The sequence below is a fragment of the Sorex araneus genome, chromosome 10 (assembly GCF_027595985.1).
Source record: "Sorex araneus isolate mSorAra2 chromosome 10, mSorAra2.pri, whole genome shotgun sequence".
NCBI lineage: Eukaryota > Metazoa > Chordata > Mammalia > Eulipotyphla > Soricidae > Sorex > Sorex araneus.
The window spans coordinates 28,596,033-28,611,565 of record NC_073311.1 but is presented as its reverse complement, the minus strand read 5'-3'; the positions used below and the strand labels follow the sequence as shown (position 1 = coordinate 28,611,565).

At 35.8% G+C, this 15,533-nt stretch overlaps 1 protein-coding gene across 2 annotated transcripts in view; it reads left to right on the top strand.

The window, feature by feature from the left end:
- Nucleotides 1-15,533, top strand: part of MGAT4C (MGAT4 family member C) — a 753,565-nt gene that overhangs the window by 97,725 nt on the left and 640,307 nt on the right. For both annotated transcript variants that reach the window (XM_055118430.1, XM_055118431.1), the window contains exon 2: nucleotides 6,073-6,105. The gene's annotated coding sequence lies outside the window, so the exon portion shown is untranslated. The remainder of the gene's footprint in view (nucleotides 1-6,072; nucleotides 6,106-15,533) is intronic.

Genomic DNA, 15,533 nt, shown 5'->3' with positions numbered 1-15,533 from the left:
ACACCACCATCCAAGTGTCTGATTCCTCCATCACTGTCTCAGTGCCCCCTCCCCTTCAGTACCCTCTCCGTTCCCCGATCCTTGTTAAGTCCAGCATGACATAACCATTTTATGTATGAGGAGCCAATGTACGTTTTAAAAAAGAGGACAAACGGTATATGACGGTTCTATATTAACTATAATAAATAGAAACAAATGCATACATATGTGGTGAGAAATAGGCTAATTAATATGCAGTAAGTCTTAGAAGGGAGTCAAGTATTACACCTGACCAAAAAAATTAAAAGAGGAAGACTGTGGAGAAATACTGTAGGCCCCTGAGATCAGATTCAGAGAATTTGCACTGAGTTGTTATAGAAGCATTTTCTTAAAGATAAAATTAAACAAACCAAGTGGCTGACTGAACTTCATCCACTAACTTAAATTGTGTTACTCTCCTTCCACTTCCTCTCTTTTCATCAATCTTTTTTTACCTTCATTCATTGAGAAAGCCTCTTCACCTTCTGCTGCTTCTGCTGTAAGATATTTTTTCATTGGTACCATTTTCCCAATTCTAACTCTCTTGCTTGGAGTTTTAGCTTTAAAAAGAAGTCTAATTAATGGCTACGGAAACCACATTTAAGTTGCTTCCTTCTCTGAATAACATTTTTTTTTAAGGAAGACTCCTAACATTTATTTTCAGATATATATTTTTAAATCTTCAGATATCCCACAATGCAAATTGCTTATAATCTTCAAATGCTAATTGTACATTTATTTATTTTTTTATCTATACCCAGCATTTCTCAGGACTGACTCCAGGGATGACTTATGATAGTGTTTGAGGGACCTTACGGGATGCCATGGATCCAACCCCAGTTGGCTGCATAAAAGGCAAATGCCCTACCTGCTATACTATCTCTACAATTTTAATACCTGTTGCAAGGGCTAGAGCGATAGCACAGTGGGATGGGCATTTGCCTTGCACTTGACTGACCCAAGTTTGATTCCTCCGCCCTTCTCAGAGAGCCCGGCAAGCTACAGAGTATCTGGCACACACGGCAGAGCCTGGCAAGCTATCCATGGCGTATTTGATATGCCAAAAACAGTAACAACAAGTCTCATGATGGAGAGGTTACGTTACTGGTGCCCGCTCAAGCAAATCAACGAGCAACAGGATGTTGGTGACAGTTACAGTCTTTTTCAAACAAAATAACTCTAACTTGAGAAGAAAATTATTTCTAAATACATATTGTTTATATTTCTGGTATTTTTCACAATTGAGTCTTTATGATAATCTAAACAGAAGGCAAAGCTTCTAGCTACTTTAGGAAGATAACCTCAAATAACAACTAACTCCAATACTAAGTAGATTTTAAAAAAAATCACTGTTGTGCTATACCTTAATTTCTTCACCAAATTGTAAAATTAACAAGGGCTACCTTTGTTGGATTGTTGTACATGATAAGATAAACACATTTTAAGAATAAGCACAGAATCTATTATATAAAGTAGTTTAAACTGTTTGATACAGTAAAAGTACTCTTTAAAAGATAGGAGTCATTCATAATCTATTTGTATCTGTCTCTTTTTTTCTACAATAATTTTTCATTTTTAGTCCATTTAGCTTTGCTTACAACTGCCTCTGTGCAGAGGAATCACTCCAGCTGGTGCTTAAGGGAATATACTCAGTGCCCAGGATTGTACCACTGTCAGCTGTATACAAGGCAATCACCTAGCCTTGATACAATCTATGGCTTTCTACTTTTATCTTAATATGCACTTTTAAAATATAGAAACAGGAACTGAAGCAATAGTACAACCGGTAGGGTGCTGAAGTTGCATGCAGCCAACACAAGTTTGATTCCCAGCACCCCCCATGGTCTCCTGAGCACTTCCGGGAGTGATTCTTGAGGGCAAAGCCAGGTCTAACTTCTGAGCACAGCTGGTTGTGACCCAAAACAAACAAGCAGAACTTAGAAATAGATCCCAACAGTCTTATTTTGTTTTTCCAGTCTACCTCATGCCCTTTAACTTACTGTCCCTGAGACATTTTCTGACCACTGCATGTCTGCATAGGCCAACTGCCACTTCCAAAGAAAGAAAAATAATTTTCCATTACAAGAATATAATTATTCTGCATCAGCAGAATGTTCTGAACTCTACTGTTGATATTTTATATACATTTATAAAATAAAAATTACCAATCTTTAGTGTATAAATATTCATAATTTTTCACATTTGTGAATTGCATATGTTTGTGTTGGGCTGGAGCGATAGCACAGCAGTTGGGAGTTCAATTCCTCCGCCCCTCTGGGAGAGCCCAGCAAGCTACTGAGAGTATCAAGCCCACACATCAGAGCCTGGCAAGCTACCCGTGCGTATTGGATATGCCAAAGACAGTAACAATAAGTCTCTCAATGAGAGACGTTACTGGTGCCTGCTCGAACAAATCGATGAGCAACAGGATTGCAGTGACAGTGACAGATATGTTTGTGTTTGATTTTTGTGATTTTTTTACATGGCATATAAAAATCCACAATTTTTGTTGTGTGCATATGCAATTATGTGAATGTGCTTATATGTGTTTCCCACCTATAAAATCAGCTGAAGTATAAATGTTTCATTAGGTTCTGTTCAGTTTATTCCTTTGAAATGAAAATATATATATATATTTATATATACATATGCATTTCTATGTTTATGGTTCAAAAATCTGTGAATAAATAATAAGAATATATTTATACATAATCTGACTCATGTTTATTTCTTCAAAACAAGAAAAATACTTTATATTACTCTTTATGTTTGAGGAGATTTACCTCATTCTTCTTTAAAGAAAATCTGGGGCAACTTGACTCATATGATAAGCTGTCAAAATGAAAAATTGACACTGTAATGTCAATTTGCTATGCTTATGGTTCAAAGGATATTTATAGTATGTGTTATTTATTTTTCAATAATCAGATTTAACAAGAGAAAAACTATACCATGGTTAATATCCAAAAAATCGAGAGGTAATTTACTTTTGCAAGTATTAGTTGAGCAGCAAAAGCATGTAATTTTGAAAGGTACTATTAGGACAATAGTATAACAGCTACTAAATTTTTTGTTGAAAGAATATTTTAAATTATAAAGAAAAAAGTCAACATCTAAGGGAAACTGATAGAGAAACTACTAATCTTTTGAGACCTGGTTTCATGGATATTAGGTATATGTAAGTGAACCTTTATTTATGAGATTAAGCTTCTATTCTGCAAATGCATGTAATCTTTCTAGTTCTTCTAACCTTTGATGATTTAACACAGATTTTAGTTATCTCAATAATAAACTTGGCAGAAGTAAATTAGTGTAAATGAGAATTCAGAAATATTGGAATAGATCCTATGTTTCAGTGCTTTCTCCACATTTTGGCAAATGACATATTTTAGTTATTAGCATAAGTTAGCAAGATCTATTTTAGAATCAATCTAATTCTTATCAACAGAATATTATCCAGGAAAAAATCTGTTAGGCCTTGTTCTGAGTCTTTCACCTGATTATGATATTTATTTTCTTAATTATAACATATATCATTAACAATTATGCCAATATTTATATTCCCTAAACTTCATTTAAGCAAAACTTGTTTCCTTGCAAAATCAAACTAATTTTAAGTATAAACACTTATTTGATAACCAGCAGTTTTGTTAAATGTAAATAATATGAATTATATATCAACCACAAAAAATTAAAATCATTTATCAAATATTATAGTTCTTGTACTGTATTGTATAAATAATTATATATCTTTGAACTTATAATAAAAGATAACCAGCAATAAGATATTCTGTTAAGACAAAAATACAAACTAGAAAACTATTTTTTTTTTTTTTTTGCGTTTTTGGTCACACCCGGCGATGCACAAGGGTTACTCCTGCTTCATGCACTCAGGAATTACTCCTGGTGGTGTTCGGAGGACCATATGGGAAGCTGGGAATCAAACCCAGATCAGCTGCATGCAAGACAAATGCCGTACCCGCTGTGCTTGGAGCACCAGCAACAAGAAAACTAATTATTACAAAAGTGTACAATATCTACATGTGTAAAGTAACACAAAGTGTTCGAACCTGTAGTCAACTATACATAAAACAAACTTTCTAACAGTTCTCATTTCATTTTGGGGGAATGACTCCCACTAGCAGTATTCTGCGGGCACTGGTGTCACTCACAAGGATATTCAGTAAGCCAGCTGTGCAGGACAAGTAATGAAATATTACATGGTTCAGGAGCAAGACACACCCATTGCTTACCTGGCAATGCTCTACTACTTTGATACATACTTCAGCCCCAATAGTGATTGTTTCTTGAGTGATATTACAGCGAAAATTCAATTTTATAATATAATATCTGTTATGAGAGATTTTCATTGCTTTGATATTTTTTTCTTTAAAAAATTAAATATAGGTAAGAATCAAGAATCACGTAGGTCCTCATATTAGCAATGAGTAACCTGAGGATATAGATCTATAGGTAATCTTAAATTGTTTAATTATTTCATTATATCCAAGGCAGCTTATATATTCAATGCAATTTCCATCAAAATATTGGTGGAATTAATTAAAGGCTTAAACAAATGCCACTAGAGTTTGTATAAAATCATAAAGCTCCCATAGTAGCCAAAGAAATTTTGACATTTGATTACCATATCACATGGTAATTCTAAAATAATGGAATAATGACAGACTCAGATCAATGGTATAGAATTGAGAGGCCAGATATAAATTCTCAGATATATGGACAATCTATCATAAAGCAGCGGGGTGCATGAAACAACAAGGAAAGTATCTTTAACAAATGGTGCTGGAAAAGCTGTATAACCATAAGCAAAAAACTGAAACTGGGTTAGTATTGTACACTGTATATGAAAGTTAAGTCAAAGTAGGTTAAAGAACAAAATCCTTACTTTGAGAATTACATAAACACTACTATTCAGGATATAGATTAGAGGTGATTTTACTGATCCAACTCCATTTACCAAGGACAACAACACGCAAATGGGAAAACTTCAAACTAAGAAGTTACTTTTTTATGATAAAAACATTTGTATCACTTATAAAACAATCTTATTCCTTAGTCTTTGTAATAAGATTTTATATATTTTATTTAATTATGTCACAGATCCTTATATATTATTAAACTAAATTTAAATCACCAAAACAAATATGATACATTCTCACTGAATTATTAGTTTATGTGAGTATGCATTTTACTTCATTTATTATATTTCTGTATTGCTTCTCATGTTTATTCTATATGTAATGATTATATATAAATGTACATTTACACATTTACATATCAAGACTATGGAATTATGGCATGTTTCCTTTAGTATATAAAAATGGAAATACACTTGGAAGGTCAGTTTTATTATACTAGACATTAAAAGAACAAAAAAAATCTTAGAAGAGTGTTCACTGGATCTGGTGAGAAAATACATGGGCAGAGAGCACTTGCCTTGCCCGTGGCTGAACTGAGTTCGATTACAGCACCTTATCTGCTCCCCTGAGCACAGAACCAGAAGTAAACACTGGGTACTTTCAGGTTTGGCCCCAAAACAAAACAAAAGACCACTCACTAATTCCATGTTTTATATATTACCTTGCTTTTTGTTTTTTAATAATGTGTCAAATGAAGTGGACATTTTGATTTCAGAGATTTGTTTAAAACTCTTACATTGGAAAATGTGACTACTTTATTTTTAATTATTTTGTTTCCTTACTATTGTTTTTCCTTGACTTCTGTCTTTCCAATATTTCCCCAATCATATCCAGCAATACTTACAACTTCTGACAGCTAATGGTCATGTCAAAGGGCACTTTCTGTATCCAAGCCAATCATAATGTCTTTAAATAATGTTTATATATACCAAGTCTGCCAGCTACTTACTAGTGCATAGCAGAAGATAAATGTAAACTACTCGACTACTAAAGCTAAAAAAATCAAGTCATCTGACTGCTAGTGACCTAATTTTTACATAGCTGTTTATAATTCTCATCATCATGTTCTAGCAATATGATTTATTAATCCTTCTGGCATTTTTCTCCTTGACAGCTTCTCAGCGGCTGCTTTATCCTTCTTGGATGGGTGAGTACTGTATACTATTTTGAAACTAAGTCAAGTTTTATACCTGAGAGTTTGTTTTAGGCATTTAGAATCTACTGAAGTAGAATAACAGTTTTAACACTTTAAAAGACAAAAAAAGCTCAAGGGTTCAAAAGATGTGAAAATGAATAAAAGTAAATTTGAAGATGTGATTTTGCAGGAACCCATCAATAATTTTATTCAGAGTTAACTAAAATATTCCCATTACTACATCATCAGAGACTAACATTTTATTCCAGATGTAAAATATTTTAAGAATTTACAATCGAATTAAAGTATAAATATCCTCAAAAATGTTTTAATATAATCTTTGGAACTTTACCTCAATTAAACAATGTTTATATTTTCAGTGTAATTTCATAATAAGTAAAAATTACCTATTTAAGGTGCTTTTTATATGTATATATTTTATAAAATCCCTATCAAATTAAATAGAGATTTAATTTGGTTAGATTAGGTTATGAGAAAAATAGTATTAATAGAATCTATTAGAAAAGTGAGGAGAAAGTATCTGCTTACTTTAATTCCCTTTGTCTAATTTTAAAAAATCAATTATTTTTTTAAATATTCTATATTATTTTATTGTTAGGAATACAGATAAAATTAGAATATAAATTATACTATATATTATACTTGAGCACAACAGATTGAATCATATGTAATTTTAAATTTCTATCTGTCTGTTGTCTAGATATTCACATCAGATATCTTAAATTACTTATTAATTTACTTCTTAAATTATTGAAAGTTCTGTTTTAAGATGCAAACTATATAAAGTCATGTTGCCTTCTTATGATATAACTTGATACATTTAGCTGAAAATTTTAAGATACAACAATATCCTCAGAAGGTCTCACCATAAGTTTTTTAACTATTTTGTCATTGCAATTGATTTATAATTATATATATATTTGAATAATTGATATAAATATACAGTTTGTTATATATTAAAAAGATATTTAATCCAAAAACTAACTAGAATATTATTTTTTATTTAATGAAGGATCCATAATCTTTATTTATTTATTTATTTGTTTAATTATTTACTTTTCTAATGAATCACCTTGAGGTACAGTTACAGACTTACAAACTTTCATGCTTATGTTTCAGTCATATAATGATTGAGTTCCCATCCCTGCACTTGTGCCCATTCTGCACCGCCAACGTTCCCAGTATCCCTCTACCACAAGCCACATTCCCCCCCTCCCCGCCTCTGTGTCAGGCACAGGATCCATAATATTTAGACACAGACAATTTTCTGTGACGGTTTTGGAGTATTAGTATATGCTTATTCAACTATTCAGGTTTTTTTAATATTGTGTATTCATATAAGTAAAACTAACTTTAGCTACCTTAAAAGTATATATGTCAAGGCCTATAATCTTCTCAGTAATATAATTCAAATGTGCAACTTTAAAAATTGTATTGTTGTTTTGTAATTTCAGTAAATAAATGACTTTGTTGGAAACATACTCTGAAATTTCCAAATCTTCCTCTGGGGAAACTGTGAGAATAGCCTGTTATCTGAACCGAAATCTATGATTAACATGCAAATCTTTCAAAAAAGTTATTAAAGTAGGGGACATGAGGAATTAGTACATACTTCTCCAATATAAGCATGTATTAAATTCTTCAGTAGGTCAATTTCTAAGAAAGATTCTATAGTATAATTCTATTTCTGTCCTGTTGATGTGTAAAGAATGGACCTCAACCTCAATCTGTAACTATTCAAAAGACACATGCTCTTTGTTTTGAAGTTGTTTATAAATGATATTTGCGTGAGTATATATTCTCTGGGCAGCTAGGGAAAGCTCCGATGGCTCTCTCTTTCTCTTACTCCATTCTCCATTCTCCCCACGCTCCTGCACCAGTCTCATTGAGCCCCTCATTCTAGTTTCACACTGCCCCTCATCCCCTGTCTCCTCCTGTCTTCCCTGCTCATCTCTCCGTGCTCCCTCTCACAGCCGCATCTCTTGCCTGCTCCTGCATTCTCCTCTACATTCTTCTCCCTCTGACCCCTTGCTAGTCTCTCTGCACTCCATCTTGCTGCCCTGATCTCTCTCTCTCTCTCTCTCAAACTCCCTGCATTGGGGGTAGCCACCACACACCCAGTCAGTTAGCAAAATCAACATATCCAAAGCCTTTTTACTGTTCAAGGGCCAAATACCACTTTGGGGTGTTTTTTGCTTTTCTTAGTACAATAACTTAATGAACATCTTAACTATCACTGTACCACTGTCATTCCATTGCTCATTGATTGCTGAGCGGATGTCAGTAATGTCTCCATTCATTCCTGTCACGTGCTAGTGTAGCCCAATGGCATCTGCACGCTCCATCCAGGAGCGTGAAGAGTACATTGTTGTTACTGTTTTAACTAACATTTTAATATTACTTCTTAATATTAGTAATTTTGTATGGACGCAGTAAGAGATACATTGAGCTTGTAGGGTACCTGTCCTGGGAACATCTCACTACAGACACATACTATAATGCTCAGGTCAGATTAGTTATTCCCACACCTAGTAGAGTTCAAATATAGTTATTAATTTTTAGATTATGACAGCATTTGTGCATAACCATGCTCTTAACTTATAGTTAAGCATTATGGCACTTTGGCCAGGCCCATTTCAATGCAAGGATAGCACATAGTTCACTGCTTGCCTTGGATCTATCCAGTCCCTCGTTGGGACCCTGCTTTGGGGGTGCTATGAAGTAAGAGCAACTGAGGCTTAGGTCGAGAGAAAGATGCCCTAGAGGAAATATTAACTGGAGTCAATTAACTCCCAGGTTACAAAAGCATAGCATTAAGTATCTTTTTGTGCCCATACAAAAAGAACATTGCTCTGAATTAACTATGAAGAGGACTTATGGAGAAGAGGAAAGCAATATTTACAAGTCAATAGAGTACAAAGAAAGATGTTGCAAATAAACACAGAGGAATGGGAGCACTGTGATGGGAATAACTCAGTTAACCTAAGCTCCCTGAAATAAGGCGGAAGGACAAACCAATGTTATCTAACACAGGAGCTGTATTAGGTTTTACATACCAACAGCATTGCTGGACTGACCTTTCTTTTCATTTACACACTGCATGTGACATAGTATGCATTGCCCTCCCTCCTGCTGTCAACCTCATTTCTTTCCTTCTGGAGATCACTGATGGGAGAAGAGAACCGTTACTGAATGATGACTATAAAGTGCTAAAGTGTTCACTCAGCCATAAGATTCTTCTATTTACTGTCCTAGTTATTAATGTTGATATTTGTTTAATCTAGAATGTACACTCATGACATAGATGGTGATTTAAAAAGACCAGAGACATAAATAAATATACATAATTCTTTCTTTATTGAATTGGATGGGATTAATACTGTTTTGGATAATGATTCTATTCACATTAAATGTCATAACATTTTTATATGTGCTCTTTATAAATATTCAGTAGAGTATACTTTTAAAAGGTGATACTCTGTGTATTATAAGTAAGGTTCTCGTAGTCTCTATGCATTTTTTTTTGGTGTGTATGATTGTACGTTTTGTTTTGTTTTAACAGGGAGAGGGGATTGGTTTGGGGGGCTACACCTGGTGGCCAGATATTATTTCTGGTGGGGCTTCAAAGTATCATATACTTGAAGGACCATATCTGTCAAGTGAAAGGCAAGCATCTAATCTACTGGACTATCTCTCCAGGCCCGTCCATATATGTGCATTTATTGTTTGTATCAATCTTATGTCAAATGCCTTATGGTCAGTTCAAGACAAAATACAATACCAATTCAGTAAAATTTAAATGTTCAAGTCCATGTAAAAATCAAATACTTATGCTTAATTTAAATGAAATACTTTCCCTTCCTCCTTATAAACATAAGGCAGGAAGAACTTCACTCTAGTCAGTATTTCTGAATCCACACACAGGTTGCTTCTTATGAATTCTTTACGCTTCTTCATAAAGCTAGGAAAGGAATGGAGAAACATCAGATCAGAGCCATTTAAAGATGAATGCATGCCTTCTAGGCTAGACATATTGTACATATTTATCTTTCTCTATTCTTGTGAAGTGTTTCTGGCTATCTTGATGCAGACACCCTAATTCTTTATGGGTATAGCTGCTCTTTATTATGTTTCTTTTAACTCCTGACCTTATAAAGATGTAGCACTAATAGACCTGGAAATGTGGCACTTTTGCATTTGGACAATATGCTATCATATGCTAGTGTTCCTAATGTTAGATTCCTGAATGGCACATAAGGTTCTTGTCATTTTCACCCACCATCCAGGCAAATGGTATTATTTTGTACCTATCATCTCCCAGTGTTTTCCCTTTGGATTTCTCTAATATATGTAAAGAACCATTCCACAGTCTCCTACTCCTATCAGTAACAAATATATCTCCTGATTGGTCTTCAAATATTTTCTTACAAACATGGCATGAGTTTTAAACTATACTTTAAAATTGTGGGTGTAAGAGGAATTCTGTGGGAGAAGAGTAGATACCAGTTAGTGTTCAGATCTCTTCAAAAACATACTCTTTATTTTACCTCTATTTTTATACTCTTAACCATTTGTGGCTTTGATAGGACTGAAAATTTTTACGTTAAAAATTTTAATTTCTGCAGATAACCTATTGATTAAATATTGGTGACAGCCAATTTTTGTAGTTAAGATAGTTATGTTCTAGAATTATGCTTTTTATTAAAAAATTCTTAAGACTAATACAAGAAATGTTAAAATCATGAACTAAGTCTTTATTTTTCCAGTTGTTTCAAAGTTAAATAAGTCACTTTTATTAATTTGGGGGTGGTAAGAGAGATAATACAGTGGGAAAAGGTACTTGTCCACATACTACCAGCCTGGTTTGATACGAGAACCCCATGTGGTCCCCTGAGCCTGCCAGGAGTGACCCCTATTCTTTGAGCAAAGAATAAGCCCTGGACACTACTAGGAATGGCGCAAAAATCAAAAGGAAAGTAAAGTTTTCAGTGAGCTGGAGTGATAGTAAATAGCACAGTGGGTAGGGCAGTTGCCTTGCACAATGGCGACCCAGGTTCAATCCAGGTAGCACTTACTTTGAGCCTTGTCAGATATGATCTCTTAGGTCTGAGCCAGAAGTACTCAGAGCACCCCACGTATGACTTCCTGCAAAACAAACAAACATACAAAACCTTCTGACAACATTATTTCATCATTGACTCAGGCCTTTAAAAGAGACAAAAAAAATTGGGAATCAGTACATGACAGGGAAAATTGTAAACATATTACATAAAATTGAGAGTAATGGCTTCTAATTTGGCTTATTAGAGAAAAGAACCAGGGCGTGGGGGTGAAGGGAAGGATACTGGGAATATTGGGATTGAGGAATGGGCACTGGTGGAGGGGTGGGTACTTGAATATTGTTTAACTGAAACACAATTATGAAAGTATGTAAATCTGTAAATGCATCTCATGATGATTCATTAAAATTATCAATGTATCATGTTGATACAATGTCATCCTGTTGTTCGTTGGTTTACTGGAGTGGGCACCAGTATCGTCTCTATTACACTCAGACCTGAGATTTTAGCAGTTTCTTTTTACTCGTCTTTCCCAATGATTGGAGGCTCTTTCAGGGTCAGGAGAATGAGACCTATCATTACTGTTTTTTGGCATGTTGAATATGCCATGGGTAGCTTGCCAGGTTCACTGTGCAGGTGGGATACTCTCAGTAGCTTGCCGGGCTCTCTGAGAGGTATGCATATATCTGTTACTGTATTTAGGATATGAATACACCATGGGGAGCTTGTAAGGCTTCCCAAGTGGGTAATAGACTCTTGGTAACTTGTCAGGTTCTCTAAGAGGGAGAACTAGGCTATTAGATGTCTTCCGGGAGCTTGGTTTTATAGTCTCTGGATGTTGGCCATTGATGGGATTACACGGCACCTGGGGCAGTTTGTGAGTGTGACTGACTAGCTACTGGAAATGGGGGATCTGGGTGGAAGAGGCCCAGTCCTAATCTGAGCAGCTTTGGAGATTTTGGCCCCAGGTCCTACAAGTCTGAGTTCCCCTGCCAGTTACCTTCATTCGTGAGGCTCGTCTGAACATGTGGAGAGTGGCCTTGAGCATGGCTGTGGCTGAGTTCCAGAGGTCTTCTACTGTCGAGGCTCTGCTAGGGCTGGGGGGGGAATGAATCTTGAACCCTCCGAGGGGCAATGGCAAAGACAGGCAGGCAGGTGGGCAAGAGACTGCATCTCTCTCTTCCGGGAACTTGGTTTTATAGTCTCTGGATGTTGGCCCTTGTTGGGATTACATGGCCCCGGGGGCAGTTTCTGGGTGTGACTGCCTAGCTACTGGAAAATGGGTACTGGATCTGGCTGGAAGAGGCCCAGTCCCAATCTGAGCAGCCTTGGAGATCTCGGCCCTGGGTCCCGCACACTTGGGTTCCTCTGCCAGTTTCTTCATGCATGAGGCTCATTCGAACGTGTGGAGAGGGGCCATGAGTGGCCTTTCATTTTTTTTATTAAAATTAAAAATTGAAAAAAAGAACCAAGAATTTATAAACTTTACAACAGTTAAATAGGGCATTTACATTTATTTCATCAGATCAAATCTATATCTAGTGCCCTATAACCTAGGTAGATTTTTGAGTGAATATATTGCCAGAGTGATGTTGTAATCAAACTCTAAGGTTTGATTACAAAAAACATGCAGTATTTTCATAGATTTCATGGAGGAATGTTTCTTTGAGTTTTCAACTACTAAGTAATCTAGCCATCCTGAGAATTATTCATAAAACTTCAGCAAAAGAAAGAAAATATTTAATTTTAAAACAGAATTTAGGGAAGTTTAAGCCAGTTGGAATGTGCTTAGTTTACGAAAATAGCAAATGTTTTGCATACCCAAGTTCTCTGGAATGCAAAATATTATAAAATTAAGATATGAATGCGAATCAAAGATTGGAGTCAAGATGAGTCTTTGTTAAGAATCAAGGAAGATCAATAATGCCATGTTTTCTGGACTTTATCTCTTAAAAATATTTTCCTAAAGATGTTAAGAGTAATCTCCACTGCTACTGGTTAGGCACTAAGACAATTAATTAATAAGTGCTTTCAAAGGCACAGAGGAAAAGACTCTCCTACACTGCCTCACCATCTTTGGAAAACAGTGTGTAGTTTTCCCATAATATATCTTACTTCCCTAAAAGGGATGGGGGAAGAAAAGTAAGAACTTTTCTCTATGGCAGTTTTAGAAGGCTAAGATTGAAAACAACTTTCCCTAGTAGAATTGGTGATTTTATGGTTTTTATTTTAAGTGAAATTTAATAATTTTTATTGAAATAATTTTATTTAGATTGAAAGGAGAGAAAGGAATACTTATTCAAAGGACAGCATGGGCTTTTCCAGAGTGGTCAAAAGCCTTGGACAGAAATAGTTCTCTGTCCAATAGAGAACATCTGCTTGAAAGAATAAGGCGACAATGGCTTTTGGGGAGGAAGTTGTACACGCAAATTTCCAAATGGTCTTGGCCAGGAGTTCTGTACATGCATTAAAGTTAATATGGAAATTGTGCAAGGGAAGGGGGTTGATGCAGGAGTGGTGGCAGGAGGGGCTTGGCATGGTTTCTGAACATTTTATAATCTCATTATGACCATTAGCATCTTCTCTCCTGAGGGATTCACACTTGTCTGGGTGGGGCCTCAGATGTTTGCAACTGACTGATATCTCAATTTCTCATCTTCAAAATGCTTAGGTTTCGCATCTAAAAGTGAGTGGTCTTCACACCGTTGGTCTTCTTTAGGGATAGGTAATTTCTTCTTAAGTGTTATCATTTTCTGGCGCTCCACCGAGATTCGACCCTGGTGGCCATGCTTTTGCATGGCTGCTTGGCTGCTGAATTACCAGGATCCAGAAGGCAGCTACACTACTTCTGGTCCCAGCAAGTGCTCGCAGCCATGTCTCCAGACTGTGAACTAAGCATTTGCCCCATGCCGGCCGAGAAGGGGAAATATACTTCTTCCTCGGATTTTCTTCCCTTTGTGGGAAGAAGTGTCATGGCATCCACCATATTATGAAACTTTTAAGCAGGTATGAACTTGGTGGCACAGGAAGGATGGGAAAAAAAATGTGTTTTGAACTTGAAACAGGGGGACACTTGGGCAGTCTCGGGCTAGAGCCGATACTGGCTCGTGCGATGCCGAGATTCGACCTGGGTGGCCATGCTTTTGCACAGCTGTCTGGCTGCTGAACGACCAAGATCCAGAAGCCAGCTACACTACTTCTGGTCCCAGCAAGTGCTTGCAGCCATGTCTCCAGACTGTGAACTAAGCCTTTGCCCCATGCTGCCCCAGGAAGGGAAATGATGCAATTTCCAGCATAAAGCTCTCTGGGCTTAACTACTAAAATACAGAAATCCTAAACCACGCAGCCACTACTGTGACTGCGTGTCTTCATATCTCTTCATTTTCATCAATGGAAAACTAATTATCAAATGCTTCCTTGTCAGTAGGGCCGTATTTTTGGGGCCAACAACAACAATAGTGAGTTGTGTGTTGAAACTCCAACAACAATAGTGAGTTTTGTGTTGAAATATGGAATGTAATCAAGGTAAAGAGAAAATGAAGTGAAATTTATCAGTTATGCAGGTGGGGTTGGGGGTGGGGGGGTAGGAGGTGTACTGGTTTTTTGTTTGTTTGTTTGTTTTGGTGGTGGAATATGGGCACTGGTGTAGGGATGGGTGTTTGAACATTGTATAACTGAGACATAAGCCTGAGAACTTTGTAACTTTCCATATGGTGATTCAATAAAATAAATTTTAAAAAAAGTTATCATTTTCTGAAAAACCCACTGATGGATCCCATTAATTATAATATCCCATCCAGATATTTCACCCCCTTAAATTTTAAAGGATACTTAGGTGAGTGTTTATCATAGATAACTACTTCATTATGTCAGATGGGCACAGAACCTGCCTATTGTACTGAAATCTCATGCTAACTTTGTTTTAAATGGGGCCTAGGAAATGGTTTATTGAGTTTCAGAGTTGCCTGTTCTAAAGAAAAAATCAGATATATTAAACAAGTTTTAATGACATTAGGCCCTGGAGGATAAAGTCCACATCATTTTATAAGAATTGTATCAGGTGGAACTGAAAAGACACAGCATAGAACTAAAAGAAACCTTGAACTCCAGAATTTCTATGGGCAAATAAAAGGCCAAGGAAACACAATCCTTTCTTATTTAAAGGAAGGTTAACTCAAACTGCTAAATCAAGATCTAGAAGCAGACCCAAAAGTTGTGGGAAAGTATTGTCAGTAATTAACATTTATGTAATTGTTAAGAAACTGACAATATCAACTCAACTGGATTTTAGAAATGACCCAAATTAGTGTTGGCTCTTGACCTAGATATTTGGAATGGGGAAAGTAGAGGCAGTCATTT